General features: G+C 38.8%; 1 long non-coding RNA gene across 1 annotated transcript in view; it reads left to right on the top strand.

Moving 5' to 3' along the window:
• The window catches only part of LOC306998091, a 99,048-nt gene that overhangs the window by 54,493 nt on the left and 24,233 nt on the right, over positions 1-20,322 (top strand). The window contains exon 3 of the long non-coding RNA XR_013797513.1: positions 20,007-20,087. This is a non-coding gene — a long non-coding RNA (uncharacterized lncRNA). The remainder of the gene's footprint in view (positions 1-20,006; positions 20,088-20,322) is intronic.

The raw sequence follows: 20,322 nt of genomic DNA, 5'->3' as shown, positions 1-20,322 counted from the left end.
ATTTTACTGCGTTAACTTGGCACAAGCTGAATGGTTCATGTCGCATCTGCAGCCAATGAGCTTGCTTTCTCAACATTTAAATGGCTGGTTACCATTCACTATCAGTTTGCAGCTCATTTTCAGAGTTCGTCTACAGGTAGCCTTTTTCCGGCACTTTTCAAATGAACAACGCAGCCGCACTGTGCCATATACTGGATAAGCGAACGATACGTCATCATCATGTCACATGCGCCTCTTGACACACCAAAAATTAGAATGCACGGTTTTTGCATTTGAATGTGAAGTTGTTTTTTTAATTCGAAGAACATTCTAGATTTTAACTTTTTTGACAGTCCTATAGAACATTTATCAGCATATTTATCTATCATAAAAACCATGGTATTCTCAATTATTGTGACAATTACAGAATAGCTAAAAAACTGAATTTATGTTAAATACCAAATGTAAATGATATATATATATATATATATATGAACATAAATTCAGTTTTGTTTTGTTTTTGCTATTTTGTGAATATATATATTATATAATACTTGTATTCACTGTATATTACTTTATTATTATAAAAAATGTCCAACCTCCCTAACTCAAAATTTTCTAGTGACTGGTCACATCTACATTTTTCAATTGGCCCAAGTGAAATTCTGCAAATTGAATTGTATCAATAAACAGAATTTCACTTGGGCCAATTTAATTTTTTTTATAAATTTTGAGTTGGGGAGGTTAGAATTTTTTACAGTGTAAGCTGGGAAATTAGAAATTCCTGTAGTTTCTAATAAATTGCACACTTCACCTTTAAAACAACTCAAATTAAAACAAACAACAAGTCATTAAGTTAACTGATTTTAAACCAAATAGAAACTTCATTACACTTTCTTATTTTTTTTAAATGTCCCAAAATGTTAGACTATAAAAATAACTAGTAAAAACAAAATTATGTAACTGAGTCAAAACCGAGATGAACAGCAGCTTAATCTAAACAGTTTGTTACATAAAAGACTAATGGATAAACTGCCTCATGAGGACTTAAAATGGGACTCAACTGAATTAGTAGTTCTGTTTTGTGAATTAGTATCACGAAAAAAGTGAAAACCTCTTAATTTACTCTACTGTCTATTCTATTCTATTCTATTTTATTTTATTCTATTCTATTCTATTCTTACAAAATATTAATAATTCAAATAAATGCTGTTCTTTTTAACTCTGAAAAATATATATTGTAACACTTTATTTTACAGTGTCTCTGTTACATGTATTTACCACAGTAATAATGCATAGTAGTAAATTATGCATAATAACATGCAACTAACCTTCAACCAAACCCTAATCCCACCCTAACCCTATAGTACCCTATAGTAAGTACATGTTGTTAATATTACTCAATACTTAAATATATAATTACACTGTAACAACCTTAAAATAAAGTGTAACCAAATATATCATGTTTATATTATAACGCGACAACAAATCTTACACATTAAGTGTGAATGACACTTTAGGATATTAGAACTGACTGTATTGATGTGTACAGACACAAAAAGACACGCAAAATCGCACACCCAGAAACATAAACGCAAACACACTTGTAGCATGCCATTTTGCGAAATGCCAAGAGACAAAAGGGCAAGAGTTCACCGATTTGACAGGCCCAAAGAAGCCCAAAAAAATAAATTGGTTGCGATCATCCACCCATGTACAACAACTTTAAGGTTTGTCGTTTTTTCATTAAGTTTTGTGTTCCCTCCTTTATTCCTGACATGTTTATGGTGCTCATCAATCAGACGCTGCGAGTTTCACTCCCGTCTTTCCGGACTGTGAGTGTGTTACCAGGCAACCGCAGAGAGCAAAGGGTTAACAAAGGCAGATTCTGTACAGGCCACATGAGTGGGCAGCCTCGCCATGTGGAACAGGGAAAGAGTTGTGACTGCCAACTACTGAACCACGCCGGCCCCCGAGATCAAAGCCATAGCGTCACACGGAAGGACGGGACTGGGTCTAAAGGCTGTGGGAGCGTGGAAGGAGAGGTTGAGGGGGTTTAAGGATGGGTGGGTGGAAAAAAGGGGGATGGGTCAGATTTAAAGTTACGGAGACAGGGCGCTCAGGAGGGAAGCATGTCTGACTTTTTAGGGGACGTCAGAAGTTTGAGGCTAGCTTACCCCAGAGGGCAGACAACTCCGCTGTCTCGGGAGGAAGGCACGCACTGGTGTCTAGATGGCACCCTGCTGTTCCTTTGTGTGAAACTCGAAGAATGCCCCCTCCTGACACCGCTACTATATTCTAATGCTAATGCGCTAGTCAGCACTCAGGTATGATTTCACAAATATGGCCTATAAGTATACTAGGAATTTTGTGTGTGAAACCGACTGTTTACATAGCCGGCGTATATTTGCCATTGGTTATGTACTATGTATAACAATGTCAGTATTATGTCACAGTTTACAGTAATGCTTTAGTTTAGGAGTTAATAAAGGTTAATATATTGATGTTTGGTTAACATATTTTATAATCTACTATGCACCATATGTCATTTCTATGATAAAGCAACTTGGAATAAACCGCTTGACAGTATGATATAATGAAATATTGTGATAATCAAGACATGAAACAAGTAGAAGCAATCATTTTCTACATCAACAATATGTATGATATGTTTATTTTTATTAGTCGCTGCAGTTTGAAGTGATATAAGTAGACTTATATTTTCTTTTCCTTGAGTTATTGCATAATTAGTACCACATGCTCTTTCTGAAACAAAGTCTGGACCTGGAATAGAAAAAACTGCCTCCAAAAGTCCTGTAACGCATGTGTGCAGGGTGAAGCATCACAATTAAAATGTTATAGGTAAAAGATTAATGCGATGGGCGATGCAAGAATATGATTATACAATATACTGATTTCAACAATCATTTTGTGTGACTCACATTTTCTGTCAGCGGTTTAGAATCGGAACTAGCGATTCCGATTAAGTCAAATGGTTTGAATAATAGTCCAAATTGATTTGCGATTTAATCTGAATCTAGTCGGTCTTCTATAGCTCAATACTAGACCTGAATTAAGGTGCTAGCACACTGAGTCCGAAATTTGCGTCCGGAATCTCTGCACGTTAAAAAATAATTACGACCTCATGTTTTGTCAATCACGTTTACACACTGCCTCCGAAACTTTCGTCCGTCATAAAAAAATTTGGATCGGGTTAGATTTTCAGCGTTTTTTTGCATCCGTATCAAGCATTTTTGGAGGTGTTGACAATTCAGCTCCAGCGAATGATGAATACGAAAAAACACATACAAAATTTCTGACTCGAATCAGTCTGGCCATTCTCCTCTGACCTCTGGTATCAACAAGGCATTTTCGACCACAGAACTGCCGCTCACTGAATATTTGATCTTTTTCAGAAGATTTTTTTTTCTCTGTAAACCCTAGAGATGGTTGTGCATTAAAATCCCAGTAGATCCGCAGTTTCTAAAATATTCCATCTGGCACCAAAAACCACGTCACATTCAAAGTCATTAAAATCACCTTTCTTCTCCATTCTGATGCTCAGTTTGACCTTCAGCAGATTGTCTTGACCATGCCAACATGCCTACATGCATTGAGTTGCTACCATGTGATTGGCTGATTATTTGTGTGTGTGTGTGTGTGTGTGTGTGTGTGTGTGTGTGTGTGTGTGTGTGTGTGTGTGTGTGTGTGTGTGTGTGTGTGTGTGTGTGTGTGTGTGTGTGTGTGTGTGTGTGTGTGTGTGTGTGTGTGTGTGTGTGTGTGTGTGTGTGTGTGTGTGTGTGTGTGTGTGTGTGTGAGATAAGAGCGTGATAAATGGGAGAGCACAAAGTTTAGAATAAATCATTGTATGGGGACATCTGTAGCATGTCATAAATGGTCTCATTCCCAGGTGTCCAAAGGTAAGCAGTAAGTCCATGGGGACTATGAGTACGCATATGCATGCATCTGTCTACACATTCGTGCAGTTCTTTGCTACTTCAAAGTCAAGCAACACACCCCCAGCGCTGCCCTATTGTGGATAACTAATGATTAGTACATGAGTGTTTCTATTCACATGCAGCCAACCTCAACAGAGACTGAATTCCTGCTGACGAAAATTACACAGCATTGCAAGCTATTGCACTAGAAGCCCTGTTTCAGTCGTGCATACTGTAGACAGGAAATGACACTGCTCGGTAATAGCAGGACAGACATGACAGCTTGTTGTCATTATTTTTCATCTTTCTCTTCAGCCCCTGCTGCGGATCGGCACGCTCCACACAGTGAGATGGACTCCCAGTAAAAGCTAATGTATGTCTTCACTCGTTCCTCTCTCACTTTGTTTCCATAAACATCACTCTCAGCCTAATTTCCAGCCGCCTATTTTATGTCCCCCGCGTGCTCCGCAGCCTTCACCCTCCGCATTCTCCAGCTGCTACAATGGCCATTCTAGCTCAAAGGACTTGTCAACAACTGGGAAAACTGAAAGCCCTTTTGTTGTGAGTTTGTCTGTATTATCTAAAGTGTCCTCAAACGCCCCGGTGAAGAACAGGGGTGGGCTATCTATCAGTGCTGTATAGTGTGACTTTTAGCATTAGTTTAAATGGTTTGATTCAATAGACAACCTCAGCAGTGATTTCTCTGAAAAACACTTAAAAATTTAATGAAATAAAAATGAAAAACATTGATGGTGTAAATGTGTTCTGCAATTAACGGTGTGAGGGGATTTTCAAATGGGTTTGGCTTTATGGTATAGGCATTTAATGTTACTAAATTTTATTTACTATTATTTTAATTCCTTTAGTTTTATTTTATTTTTTGTTTGCTTTTGCCCTTTATTTTATCTTCGGCAATGTTTTATTTTGTTTTGCATTTTTATTTCTTCCTATTTAAATGAGTCATCCGTGCAAAAGTAGCATGTGGTGGATTTTCTTCCAAGCAGTCCCACTATAAGTTACGTGAACAGGAAGTAGAGTGGGCCTACACTGAGGAAAAAAAATTGTGAAAAAGAAAAATATTTATGGTGTGGTGAAATGGAGTGTTATGGTGCTAATGTAGTGCTCTATGCTTAATATCGAAGTGTTTTTGAAGTCATAAGCTGTCTTTTTGGCAACACAACTGAGTAAAGCAGAGTCTTTAGGGTGACTCCATGCTGACATTAATAGCTGTGTTCTTCTCAGAGAAATGTGTGTCACCGAAGGCCTCTAGGAAGACTCTGATGCCCTGATTGACTCCCTGGGGGTCACTCTGAGCCTCTAGAGTACAAATGAGGGGGAGGCAGAAGGGGATAGATGGAGAAAAGCATGGCTAGGTTAAGTCCATATACAGCATTGAATATGTGAAGCAGAAAGGCCTCGATTCACCTTGTTTTGCACCTGCAGGCATCCCTACCCTATACAAATAAATATACTAAAATGTATTTGAAATGAAATTTCATTCTAAGTATACTACAAATTTACATATTTATGTTCTTAATATAAATACCCTGCTAGTGCACTTTTAGTATACTAGATTAGTATACTTTAAGTCTACTAAATTAGAACAACTAGTTTGGTACTTAATGCACTTTATTTATCCAGAAATAGTGCTGAGGTTTAACTAAAGATATATGTAAGTATATTTGATTGTGCTAAAGTGGAACTATTGCAAGCATACTTTAGGTACACTTTTAATATCCTGCTTTTCAAGACTGATATTATACAGATATCATACTATCCTTACTAGTGATATTAAAACACATTTTAGGCTTAATATTAAGAAATATGCATTGTGCACTAAATCATTTATATCAGTGGGTCTCAAGTAATATGTCAGTAAATACTACTTGGTATGAAATAAATGTTTGTTTGTTTTTTCACTAGGGTATATCCATCTATTATACATCAAACTCGTTTAGACCTAAATCCAAACCTTCCTGAAAGCACAAGACAAAAGCCACCGTACAGATCAACTTTGTAAGCGCTTCTCGAAAGCTCATTTTAGACTGCAAAATAACAGTAATGCTAGCATTTTCATTTAATTCGAGCAGAGAATGCCCAGCCCCCAGTACAAATAATGCAAATTTGTAATCTGTACACCTTCACAACTGTATCATTGTTCACAAAGGTATAATTGTTCTGTTGAGATTTAATGAAATGCAAATGCTCTTGGCATTTCAGAATCAATTTAATACTGGGAGGTTTAACTCTCATCCACAAATCCCTGGATAACATTGTTTTAAACCTTGTTAATAGTCTTAGTATCTGGAGTGCACATAGTGATAGCACAATGAATAAAAATGAGAGACTTTTGAGTGCGGTGTAATTTTCGAAATTAATGGAAACCACTACCATTTGGCAAATTACATTTTTTAATGGGTGAAACAGTATTTACATCTTCACAAAGGCTGTTATGGTCTATACTATTGTTTGCATGAAGGGAAATGATTACACAAATAAATCTGCATTGGGAAATGAGATGCACTGAACTGTCAGTCTGTTCCCTGGCTTTTGCATGTTTTCGCAACAGTGTTAGTGGGAGGCAGTTGAAGCCATGTATCTGTGAGCATATGGAGGCATTGTGCTTTGCGCCCCTTGGGCTTGCTGGTTTAGGGCTGTGGGCAGGCCTGGAGTGTCAAATATCCACAATGAACTGACACTGTAACCTTTATCTGCAGGTTTCATCATTGTTTCATTATCAAAATGATGATGACTCACCAGCATACGATACTTCTGATGTCATCTCACTTAAATGAGTGACATTTCGGTGTTCGCCTGTCCTCTACACGGGTCTATGAATGATGTTATCCTTGTTTATAAAGGTGAAACCATCGAATCTGCCAGTGGATGCACGGAATTTGATTGCAGTCTGTAAAAAGTTGGGTCTGTTTGCATATTTTATAGTTTACCCAGTAAGATTTTGTGGTCGGTATGATTTTATTTTTTTTAAATACGGTAAAGCAGTAATATTGTGTGGCATTATTACAATTACATTTTTTGTTTACTTTAATGTAAAAATGTAAAAACTTTAATATAAAATGTAAATGATTCCTGTGGCAGTGCTGAATAATTCCATAACTTCACTTTCACAAAAAAAATTAAATATGCTGATTTGGTGCTAAAAAAAAAAAACTGTTGTGCAGCTTAATCATTTTGTGGAAACCATGATACATTTTAATTTATGATTTTTTTTTTTGCTTGTTTGTATAACATAAAGTTCAGAAAAAAAAACATTTATTTGAAATAGAAATCTTTTGTAACATTATAAATGTCTTTACAGTCACTTTTGATCAATTTAATATGTGTGTATATATATATATACCTATCTACCATCCACCGACACACACACACACACATATAAATATGCTTATTTAATTATTAATTATTATTTATTTAATTACCTTCTTATTAATTATTATTCCCCTCTGCTGCAGCGCTCTGAATAAACGTGACCCCCATGGTAAAGCAGAAATCTCATGTGCAGGTTGCCTTAAGCCCAAAGTATACTTCGGCCGTCCGCGCAACGTAATTTCCGTCATCAGGAGGGTCCGCGGACGCCCACACAGCACTGTCCGGGCGGTCACAAAAATTGGGCTGCACGCGGATGGGGTGTGTGGATGTCTGCGGACCCTCCTGATGATGGAAATTAATTCACGCAGTCGGCCGAAGTATACTTTGGGCTTTGAGTGCTTGCGGTACTGCTCATACTAGCAAAAATATTTAATTCCTTTTAAAATGACCAGTGCATTGAGTCGCTCACGGCCATATTAATGCAATTTTAATATCCCTCTTTTTCAGAATTAAGGCCTACATTTAAAACTAATTAGCTATGCCTTTCCCTTCATTCCCAGAGGAGCAGCTCTACACTTGTGGAAAATTACAACCTCTGAGAGCTTCTCTGTTGGACGCCATTGTCATGTTCTCTCTGCAGAGACTGGGATCCAATAGGGGGCTTTTCTCCCTCCAGACGCCGACTTTCCGGTGGCTGATTGATGAGAAAAGAAGGGATGACTTGACTCAATGCAGCGTAACCAGGGTAATCTTCCAGGTGATGATCCTATTGGGGGAAAGGGGGACAGAGAAACCGTATTCTGTTTTTGCATTGATGCCTGCAGACCCTCTATCAAACTCAAATGTATTTTTTTGCCATCTTACCACTCCTCCTGATTGTTAAGCTCAGTGCTTTGGAGGGATGCTGGCTGGAGGACGGCCCTGAAAGATATAGAGAAGCTGACGAGTAAAATCCATTGGGGCCTCTGTGATGTTATCTGAGCCCCTCGCAGTGTTCCTTTTGAACTTGTGCTTCTGAAAAGTTGCAGGAGCAGCAGGTCCAGCCAAAGCCGATGCGCACCTACGGTTTTAATCATATGACTCGTGAGTTTGGTTGTTTTGCTCTTTATTTTTGAGTGGCAGTTTTGTTCACGTTATTCATCTTAATGTGTCCGGTTTAAGATTCCTCTGTTTTTTTGTTTTTTTTTCCTCTGCTGATGTGTGGGACCGAAAACATATTTCGCAGTGCATCCGGTATGACATGATTAAAGAGACTGTAAAGTTTTATGCTCTTTGAAGAGTAGCTTTGAATGCTGAGACTCCTGAGGCCCCTGTGGAGTGGTATTATCCACTGGTTGCTGCAATAATTGGATTTCACAGTGTATTATTTTTGCATTAGATTTATTATTCACTCGCGATAACAAACACGCAGGGAATTTACTCGCATTTACTTCAAAATATGAGCGTTTTTATATATTTTTGTTAAAATGCCATATGCGTGTATACAAATAACACATTTCAACAATGAGGAATAACAGAGCAACATCTCTTTTACCCATTTATGGCAGATCTGACACCGCGTCAAATGTGTCAAAGCCTTTTCTGATGCTCAGCCCATAAAAGAGATGACTTTGAGCTGTCAGCACAGACTTCCTTCCTGTGTTACATGCTTGAACTCCCCAGGTATGGTTTAGACTTTGACACCATTTTACTCCTGCCTCATATCCTTCCTCTCGTTCGACGTGTTCATTCACCTGATGATGAGGCCGGAGAGTTCAAAGGTATCATAAAAAGATTTGAGTGACTTTCAGTGGCGAATCAACATCAAAGTCAGCATCAAAGTTTGCCACGACTGAGTGCAACAGTAGCGTTCCAGAAGTAAACAATATAATTAAGTGTAAACCTGTGGAGATGGGCCTACAATGATTTCTGAGGTTGTTAAACAATGGTGTGTGTGCTTCTTTAGAAGCCAGATAGTGTGTGATCTCTGCCTCATTTTTAGAAAATGAACATTTTTAAGCTTAATTGTTGAATTATTGGCGAGGAAATGGGAGAACATCAAATGAACTCAACAGTGACTGTCCGCTCCCATAAAGCATTTTGAATGACGTCAGTCTCTCAAGAAATTTCATAGCTTGATGGCCTCTTTTAGAAAACATGAGGTTATCATGAGCCAGAGAATAAAATGATCTGGTGAGGAAGGGTAAATACGTTTTCATTTGGTTTTCAAATGTGATGTATCCAACAATCATAGTTACTGTATGTCTTAGAACTTAGTTATCACACCAAACATTAGTTTTATCTCCCCTTCTTCTTCTTATGTAATTCCATGTGTTTACATTCACATTTATTTTCAAGAAAACTAATTCCCAATTATTAATGCCGTATTTTGCAAACCCTGATGCTTTGCTTCACAGGTACTAAAAATAGAAGTATAGCTCAATGAATTGTGATTTTCTTTTGTGTGTGTGTGAATTAATTTGAATTTAATATACGCTATAAAGCCTTTTACACCCTGTCTGCTCTTCACTTCAAGCACGTGACACTAGAATGGGTCATTGTGATAAAAGCTGTCCACACTGCAAGAAAGCATGTTGATTAAAATGCAGTGTGGAATCTGTGGATGGCTTTGTTTATTGTAACATCATTGTTGTGTTGCTCTCTTATAGTGACTCTGCAATAGAATGTTGTGTAAAAAAATTCAGCATGGGCTACTGATAATCTTTCAATTATAAAAGACATTAAGTACACGGTCTTGTACTTTTGTCTCTTTCCCGATTCTTGAATACTTCTTTTGCTTCATCTCAGAGGTTATATTAGTTCAAGGCTTAAAATTTACTGTTGAAGAATTTTTTTTAAATGCCTCTGAAAAACATTAATGGGAGAAATACTTCTGCAATCAAGGCCACTTAAAAAGTGAACAGTCACTGTTGTGGTTTATTTATGCAAATTATGAATTTGAACAGTATGTGCGTGCTTGCATGCGTGTGTGCGTGCAGTTAAATATATTCATTACAATTAATGCATAGATAAAAATAGATGCTGAACCACAATACACAATGAGAACTTAAACGTTTTTACAATAAAAAGTAATCATTTGAAGAATTATTATTAAAAGTTAGGAGGATTTTGTTTATGTCATCTTGACATTATATGATGCATATGATATGAACACCTGTCTTTTAATCAAGAAAGAAAGACAGCTAGAGAATAGAAAATGCATTTTTATAAGCATCTTATATCTCATTCCGAACTGTAATGATACCCTACAGCCTGTTAGATGTCTGCTCCTGGACTATGGAGGAAAGTGTGATGTGTAGAGGTTTCCAGTCCTGAATTGCTAAGGAAGCATATTTTTCTAGAAGATCCATGGTGAAAGTTTCTGTTCTCAGCAGGAGTAGCACTGAGAAGACTGCTGGGTGATGTGGATAAGAGAAACGTATTGATGTTGAGATGCCCTTGTTGAAGAGGAGGTGAATAGCAGTTATCTTTGGTTTCTGAGGAAACCAGTCCAGTGCTTTCATTGTTCCCCATAGCCTTCACATCTTATCAGGAAGAGAGGAGAGCATAAACTTCTACCCTTATCACTGAGAAAAATGAATGAGAGCGGGAAATGTGACTCATCAATTGATCAACTACTAACTCTACTCTCACTCTGAAGGTGGTCATTTTGATAGGACTGTTATAGAAATTTGTTTTTGTGGCGAGGGGGGCGTGGTTTAGCGACGTCGGGCAGTGGCACAGGACCCACTGCGCAGTCTTCTTCGGAAGCCGCGCCACAAACTGCTCCAGCACCACCTTGCCGATGACCTCCGCGACGTCGCTTCCTCCGGCCATCAGCCATTTGCGGCAGGAGTCCCGGAGCTGTTGCGCCATCACAAAGGGTCGGCTGGTTTCTCCGAGATCCAGTGATCGGAACCTCTGTCTGTGTTGTTCCGTAGTCTGGCCGACCCGCTGCAGGATGGCGCGCTTCAGGTCTTCGTAGACCAGGAGGTTCTCCTGCGCTTCTCCTGAGAGTAAAGGGATAAGCCGCACAGACCAGTCAGCGATAGCCCACCCACATGCCTCAGCCGACCTCTCAAACAGCTCGATGAAAGCCTCAGGATCATCCTGTGCCCCATCTTGTTAAGAGGCACGTGTGTGTGTGTGTGACCGTAGGTGATGGTGTTGCTCGAACCTCCCGGTCAATCCAGCTCCGGAACAGCTCGCGGTCATCCTGCTGGGCTTGGACCAGGGCTCGGAACCGTCGTCCCTGGTCGTCCCTCATACCCAGCAGTGCTTCATGGTGTTCTTGATGCAGACTCAATGTTTTGGAAGGAAGAAGACGGGGTCGGCGTGACTGGCACACAGCGCATTCACCGTAGCCTCGCTACAGCAACAATATCAACTACAACCACAATAATACTCTTTCCGCTGGATCAGCTCTCAATCTCTTTCCACTCAGAAGATCACTCTTTCCGCTTCCTGTGTACGAGTCCTCAGTCCTTCTCTCTCTCTCGTCTCTCAGTCGACAGCGGCTTATATCCGGTCTCTCCACGCCAATTACTGCAACAAGACACAGGTGTTCGTCATTTCACTTGACCTACTTGCGTACTGCTTGCTTCCTTTCTCTCTCTCCCGCTAGAGACCACACTGAACCACGCCCCCTCGCCACAGTTTTTTATAATTATTTAAACATTTTCTGTGTTGCATCGGAGGGAAATGCCAATTTTACATTTATTAATGTAGCAGACCATTTTATCCAATGCGACAAATTATCATAAGCCAACAATATTTGCATTATACAATGCCAAGTCTCGAGCTAAATTAGAATAAAAGCCAGACCAGAAGTAAAATGCAAAGTATAACATAATTTAATGATGTTTATGATTCCTTCAAATAATTGTGAAAAAAAGAGGGTTGTTTGTTGTTTCAAAATTGTGTTTTTTTAATAATGCAACAAAATAAAGTTATGTTTGTGAATTATAGTACAAGAATGTGCGTTTACACAACCTTTATTCTCTTGTGTTGCATTGGGCCACAATAATAATGTTTAAAAAAAATATTCAATGTCTTTTTCATTAGTTGTTTATTAACCAAACCATAATGGTTTGATATCAATGCAGATGGGCGTTGACGATATCGAGCCTTGTGATTTCAGATATTTTGACCTTTTCTGTTTCACAAGCGCTTGCTGGAAAGTCCTGCCTTGTCAGAACGCTTAGTTTCACACAGGTGTCTGAAATAGCTCAAGTGCTGCTGGGGAGAGTGTCGACATGCCCGGCGTTATACCACCTTCAAGGTCAAATTTGGATGTTGGGCAGATCTGAGAGGTGGGGGGTGTTTTGATGGGTTTAACATCTCCCAATTCCCCAGTAATTGTAGGGCAGGAGTTCTCTGCCTCAGTAGCTTCAAGGTCAGACTCATTTAGCTGTTGGTTTTGAATGTCGTCGCAGCAGTGGCCTGTTTCATTTCATTATTATTCACTTATTTTGGTGTCTGTTAGTGTGAGAGCTGGTAATAAACATCCCGGTGCTGTTACTAAGAGAAAGAGGTATTTCAGTCATTGTGTGGTAATAATAATAATACAGAGTGGGCTGCTGATGGGAGTTTGCTAAGAGCGTTTGACCATTGCCCATCTGTTGAGTTGGTTTAATGAATCTCTTATGTCCATTTAGTGAAGAAATTGTGTTTCAGCACAAATTAACAATATTAATGGATTGGGAAAGACACAGAATGTGACTGAAAATACATATTTTCCAAATTATGAAACCTTGCAGGTTTTGAAGGTCATGTTTTGAAAGTTATAGTCAGGTCAGTTAGCAGATGGAGATATGATGAGAAAGAAAAAGAGAGAAAGAAAGAAAGAAAGAAAGAAAGAAAGAAAGAAAGAAAGAAAGAAAGAGAAAGAAAGAAAGAAAGAAATTAGAATATTAGAATATTAGGTGGAAGGAAGGAAGATAGAAACTGAACAAAATAAGAGGAATTTAAGAAAATGGGAATGAGAAGGAAGAAGAGAGGAGGAGGGAGGAAGGAAAGAAAGAAAGATGCAGAAGAAAGGAGGGAGGGGGAGGAAGAGGAGGAGGATGAAGGAAAGAAAGAAAGATGCAGAAGGAAGGAGGGAGGAAGAAGAAGAGGGAAAATAAGTAAAGGGAGAAAAAAAGAGTCGGAAAATGAAAGAATGAAAAGGGTTTCATTAAATGCCAGTGGTTTTGAGTGTAGTGCACTAGATCTTGTTGAACCGAGTTGAACAAAATATTAACGTCTGTAAGCAACAGAACAATCAATCTGACCTCCTGGACATCAGCTCTGTGTTCTCAGGTTCCTCATCATCAGCGTGGGAAAGTTCTCTTTTGTTCTGAACTATAAGTGAGTCTCTCCCCACATTGGACTGAGATCCATGGAGGACCTTGTGCTAATGGGGGCATGATTAATTGTACAAGGTGTTGCACCTTAAATGCACCACGGTGGGCTCCCCCCACCCCCCACACACACCAAAAGGTGAGAAACAGTCCTGTTCTGGGTAATTTAGTCACCGTCTGATCCATCATTCCTGACCTTGAGCAACTTGGCCGATAGCATTAAGTTTGAGAAGTCATAATGCGCTAAATAAAGCTAAACGCTTGCTTTGCAGTTGTATTTTGAGATAGAGAGAGAAAGTGAGATGGCATGTGCGAGAAAGAGAGAGAGAGAGTGAATCTCATATCACTGAAAAATGTATCTCTCCACCAGCTAAAAGCAGATGGTGTTGCACCAATGCCTGAGCAGATCAACAGCACATCAAAGAGTGTGTGATCCTTCAGCAGATGCTCAGAACAGAGGCCACAGCCCTGACCTGCTGTGCCAGAGATGGCTCACAAAACGTGTTCAACCTATGGGATACAAGAGCTTTGGCTCGCGGTTAATCAGTGTAACCCTAGCAACTGTTTGTCCCGCTCCAAATACAAATGAGTCTGATGATCATCATGAGAACCACGAAGAAGACTATTTGAGTCATGGAGGTAAGCACTCCCACACTGGGCTTGTTGCTCTCTGACTAGGCGTTTGTTTCTCGAACCTCCTGTTTAGACTGGGAGTGATACGTGGGTCGCGGCGAGCTTAGCTATTATAGTTCATCTGAGTTTCAGGCCGCAGCTCCACCGGTTTCGTACCCCATAAACAGCTCCCCGGGCTCTTATCAATGAAGGATAGGGAGTGATTTACAGGCTCTGGGGGAGCTTGTCTGGTGAAGTTCATTTGACGGAGCTGGAGCCCCTGATGTGGGGGTGGAGAGAGAATGTTTCTTCAGCTCGTTAAATATTTGTGGAGCAAGTTCTCTCCCTCCGCCAGTCCTCCTAAATCTGTCCACCTGCACGACAAAGCTGAAGTTACTCACTCAGCGTACTCTGTCAAACTCAATTCCCTGCAGTCGCTGACTGTGTGTGTGCAATTGTGTGTCCGTTTTACAAAGGAAGTGTGCACTATTACCTCTCGGTCTTTGTTTTCCTCACACTTTTTGGTTGATGAAAGAAAAATGTTGAGGTATTGTTGTTGGTGGAAGTTCATATTCTGTGTGGTCCACTGTGAACCTTGGGTAAATTTCAAGGGACCACTAACTTGTATTTTGAGAGTGTTTACAGACTAAACTATTGTTAGGTGACAATAGAATTTACAGCACATAACATACGTGACCAGTGTAGTACAATTCCTGAACAAATGACTCTTATTAGCTGGTTCTTTTTAATTAGTCAGAAACATGCGGCACAACCATAGCCTGATTCCTAAACAAATTAATAAATTAGCTTTTTCTTTTTAGTGTATTAGAAACATACAGTGCGCACCAGTGTAGTCCGAATTCACAGTACTCAAAAAAGAGTAGGCAAGAATTACCCGGATAACGTACTACTTTTGGCGAGATTCTGAAGTGTGCATGCGATAAACACTTTACTATCCCATGAGGCCCCAAGAGAGGATTTGTGAATGGCGGTGACACAATGCAACTGACACTGGTAGGTCACATGATAATGACAACATGGCGAATGTAGTACTTCTGGTTTACATTCATACTACACACACTCATTCTACATACTTTTTTAGCAGTCATGAAGCAATTAGTTATTCAAAATAAGTACCTACTCAAGAGAGTATGCGATTTCGGACGCAACCACTATGAGCTGGTTCTGTTTAATGAGTCAGAAACATATAGACAGCTCTCAAGTGTAGTTTGATTCCTGAACAAATACTCGTAGGGTCTGATTCTCTATAGCAGACCATTGTAGTCTGATTTCTGAACAAATGAGTATGAGCCGGTCCTGTTTAATGAATCAAAAAGTGCACCAGTATAGCTTGATTCTGGAACAAATGAGTCTAATGAGTTGATTATTTTTAGGAAATCACAGATAAAATGTACTTGACCATAAGACTTAAAGCATTGTTACTGACTGATTGTTCATATGGCAATGTGTACTGTAATTGAAGATACTGTATGCAGTATGAGTTTTATCTGTATTTTATTAAAAATAAAGTAATCTAATAATTCAATACAAAAATAGTTTGTTTAGTGTTATTTAGTATACTGTTAAGGCCAATTATTGGATTGCATTTACATTCACTCTAAAATGATTAATCGAAATTATCACATCATTTGCAATTAAACTACATTTCTTTTCCCCAAATATTTGTTCCTTGAAGGTATTAAAAGAATTGTTAATGGAACCGTTAAAGAACCAGAATCTCTAGTAACAACCAATCATAAACTAACCCACAAAAACTCACATGCTGCTATTAGTTTCAGCATCTGAGAGAAACAGTTAAGTGTTGAACAGTGACAGCAATCTTTTTTTCTAGAGTGTATTATATGTAGAGGGCCCGTAGTAGGCCTATATTTAAAAGGCATTTACATAGAGTAATAATATGTCTACAGATTGACAAGCAGATATTGAAACCCATTATGTGCTTTTTGCCTCTTGTCTCTATATCCACTTAATGTTATTTACAGAGTTTACAAGGGTTTGCAAAAGTACAGTTTGTATCAAAATGTGAAAAAGCCCATAAAAGGATTGTGAATAGTAGATTATCACATGATGTCATCAGTTGTTTAGTTTTCTTGTATTCTGTTCATGTTTTTGTTTCATGTATTTTTTCAGTGAACGAGCTCATGTACGGTTCTGAGAACATGACAAATTGTTGCTCAGACTCAGAGAAGATAACATGGGAGTGATCCTTCCCCTTCCTGTCTTCTCTGAGTCGCTAAGCCAACCATATTTTAACCTGCAAAACTGGATGGAAATTCCCAGAGGTATGTGCTGGTCATTAGATTAGCCTGTATGATTTATCGACTGTCTGCACAATAACAACAGCACAAGCCCATTAAGGTTAAAGATTGATATGGGGCCTATATATTAGTATTTGTAACAAAAAAACTATGGTTAAGAGTTTAAGATGTAGAAAAACAACTCAACCGACAAGCTCCTCTGGATCCTTAATAAATTGATATCATTCCATTGTCATTTATAAGATTAATCAAAGAATCTTGCACCTTGTCCCTTATATTCTGCTCATGTTCTAAACTGCCATCATGTTTTAGCTGCCTTTCATTTGCTATGACCCGCAGCTGCTTTCTGATGCTGTTATTTTTCGTTTCCCCCCCGAATTGTTCTTTTTTATTTAAATCATCTGGAAACATATTCTTATCTGGATTATATTTCAATTCTCTTCAAATCCAGCACTCAAGGTTACTATGGGTCTGTCTATGCCATCTGGGTGAACGTGTTCAAAATGCTGAGCGCGGCTCCGACTGCCAAAACAGGCAACAGATGGAGGGCGCAAACAACCAAGAGCCTGTGCGCTATAGAGGAGGATTAAGAAAAACTCAGCGCCTGCACTTGTATATTCTTACCATTTTGAGCAAAACCATCATGTACACATTCCAGATATGTTTCTGCAGACCTCAAATGAGCTAATCTGCCGCGGACCCCCCTGATTCTTGAGTTCCACCACCCACCGGGGCTTTCCACATTCCCCGCCTTTAAGTCAGCCAGCCATTGACCAATGAGACAAAAGTCTCCTAATCCCTTGAATCAGGCCCAGTTCCTTGTGAATGATTCAATTTCCCTCGTATTGTACCCAAACAAGGACTCGACATGTTCCAAACCCCTGTGTCCTTGTTCTTTGGCGTCATCATTCCCGGTTTTACCCCCTTTTTGACAGTGAAGAGATGCCTCAGGGGTGGCAGGAACAATTTGGAAACATGACATTCCCTGCTCAACCTTGCAGCCAGGAAAAATATCCGCTGTAAAGTGGACAAAGAGATATGACAATATATATTATTTTTATGTTCCTGTGCTACACCGTTCTTACTGATTCTAGACAATAAACTGTATTTTTTTAATTGAGAAAAGGTAAACATATGGACATCATCTCACAGTATGCAATTGAATCGCCTGGTTTGGTCATATAGAGTACACTCCCATCTTCTGCTTGGACCTTTAGACGGTCTTTACCAGAGGCAGTTTCACAGAGCAGAAGCACATGGATTCGGGTTCAAAAATAATTGGCCTTGGGCTGACCGGATCGCTGAATTACCTCCCATTACAGAAAATCGGCCTTGATGTATAAAAATCACATATGTCTTACAGATGCTCACTCACAAACCCTGAAGCATCGAAAAGTCAATGTCTAAGACAATCCAGTCGACATTTTCATACACTACTTATAACCGTCAAGGATATTGAAGCGTGCGGTGAAATGGATAAGATGGGAAATTATTGACTTCCAAGATTCTTTCTAGTGTCATGGTGATTGTTTTTTTTTTGTTTTTTTTGTGACTAATGCAAAACAGGACCAACTTCTATAAAGTATGTCCTTGTAATTACTAATAAATAATCAATTCGTGAAGGCAGCTGAAGTAAAGTGCAATCAATTGGGAGTAATTGACCAGCTGTTTCAGTTTAACTGGGGTAATTTTAGATATAATTGTTGCCAACACCTATATAACCTTGTGACCCTCAAAAGTCTAGTAATTGAGCAATTGATGAGAAGAATCAATAGAAGACATGTGCTACCACTCAGAGCTAATAGTGCTATCATTTGCTTTATAAGCAAAGGACCATCTGGGATCATGAAGTCCTTGACCATGGGGATTTGAGCTGAACTTTTCAGACCTTTGACTTCTTGTAACATGATTCATTGGGTTCAGACAAGTGAACCCGCCTATTAACTCTACAAAAAGTGCTCTTTTTTTTTCATTTTTAATGAGCAGTGGTGCACTGCTTTAAGTCAGCCAACTGAAAAACTCAATGATTGTTCTGCATTCTTGGTTGAGTTGGTTAGAATCTCAGCTCAGCATAATGTGCAGCCTCACTGTAATTTATAGCTTCCATTGGTCTTGTATAAAGAAAAGCAATAAGGTTGTACAGCTTGAATTTGATTTCCGCTGTAATGGATAAATTTATAGGAATCATATGCACATCCTGAACTAAGTTTTAAGGTGTACACTTGCATGACCCATAATAATATGTGCCTGAGCCATGCAGTGCATACTTAATGAATTCAAAGCAACCTCATTTGTTCTTACTTAAGTGGATTTTCTTCATTGTCTGCTGTTCTGATAGGATTGTATAATAATAAATAAAAGAAGATCCTCTTGATTCATCTTTATTCTCTGTAATTTACGTCTCGCCATTTCAGTGCAATGGTAACGGCTCTCCTCTTTGAGCCTTCTGTGTTATCCCACATCACATTTCCATCCCAATAAACTGATAACACACATAAGCCAGACTATATAACTCCACATTCAACATTCATCCTTTAAGTTTGAGTTTTTTTTCTCTTCAGGTTTCAAGACCAAAAGACTTTAAAATGCACTGAAAGGAACATATTATTACTGCAATAAATCTAACCATCTAAGCGAAGTACAATAAGCATCTCATAATTCATTACAAAGAATAATGAACCTGTTATATTTGGTCATTCACAAAATATTTTAATTTCAAACATCTGTTGAGGAGTGTCAGCCTCATGTAAGTAATATCAATGTTGCATTAACACAAGATTTGTGGCCACCATTGTCCATTTTGAATAGAACAGACAGGAACAATATGTTGACATGTAGGAAATTATCTATAAAATCTTTTCCATTCATATGATGAGAACCAGCTGTTGATCCAACTGTGACATTTGGCACTAAGATGATTCTACAAATTATGACCTAAATTCCACTTGGACCTAATTCTCTGATTGATGTTATTTGTACAGTATCCCTCTCAAACTAGTGCATATTGTCAAAGATAATGCATATTAAATCTGCTATACATTTAATAGCCAGATCAAAACTCTGTGGAGACGCTGCTGGTGTTTCCTGCTGTGTTGAAGTGCCTCCTACAGACAGGGCACCCTATGGCCTATGGTATTTCTGCCCCAAGCGCAGAACACCATGCTGGGCTGCTGTTGTCGAGGGTGGGCGGCTGGGGAGATGGTAATGATGCCCTTTACTTGGCGGGCCTTGGGAACTCCTGCTCCCAGTTCTTTGAGACTTCTTCAGGCTTCTTGACCCCTGGTGGGCTTTATTGAAGCTTTCTACTGCGCAGATGCCCTCCTTTCTGTCTGAAGAACATCTAAAGTTAGCTGGTTAGTCTGCCTCTTTGAGCTTGTTAACAACACCCCGTATCTCAACATCACTGTGGATCGAACACCAATAAATCATGAATACATTATTCATAGATGATATCAGAACTGAATTATTACAACATTACCATGTTATCAGATGAGATTGGAATGTTCTTTTTTCTTTTTAGATCTTTTAGCTTTATATTTCCTCCCTAGACTGCATCAGCGTCTGGCTTGCAGATGATGAGATGGGGAAATTAGTATTTATGACGAGTTACATGAAATCCGCAGCATGGGGTAAGAGATTTATTTTTACTTGAATATTAAGCTCTGAGAGACTGTTACTACTGAAAATTCAGTAATATCACAGCACTGAGGCCTTTGTTTGGTTAAGATTAACTCCAATTTGGAATCAAACTAAGAGGTAAATGAGACATTAAATGTTGTTTAGTTTTGTTTCAGAGTTGAAAGATGTTAATAAAATACAAAGTGAACATTTGTGTTATAGTTCAATTATTAAAATGATAGTTGT

This window comes from Phoxinus phoxinus (genome assembly GCF_949152265.1).
Source record: "Phoxinus phoxinus genome assembly, chromosome: 5".
Taxonomy (NCBI): domain Eukaryota; kingdom Metazoa; phylum Chordata; class Actinopteri; order Cypriniformes; family Leuciscidae; genus Phoxinus; species Phoxinus phoxinus.
This window is presented reverse-complemented; position numbering and strand designations above follow the sequence as displayed.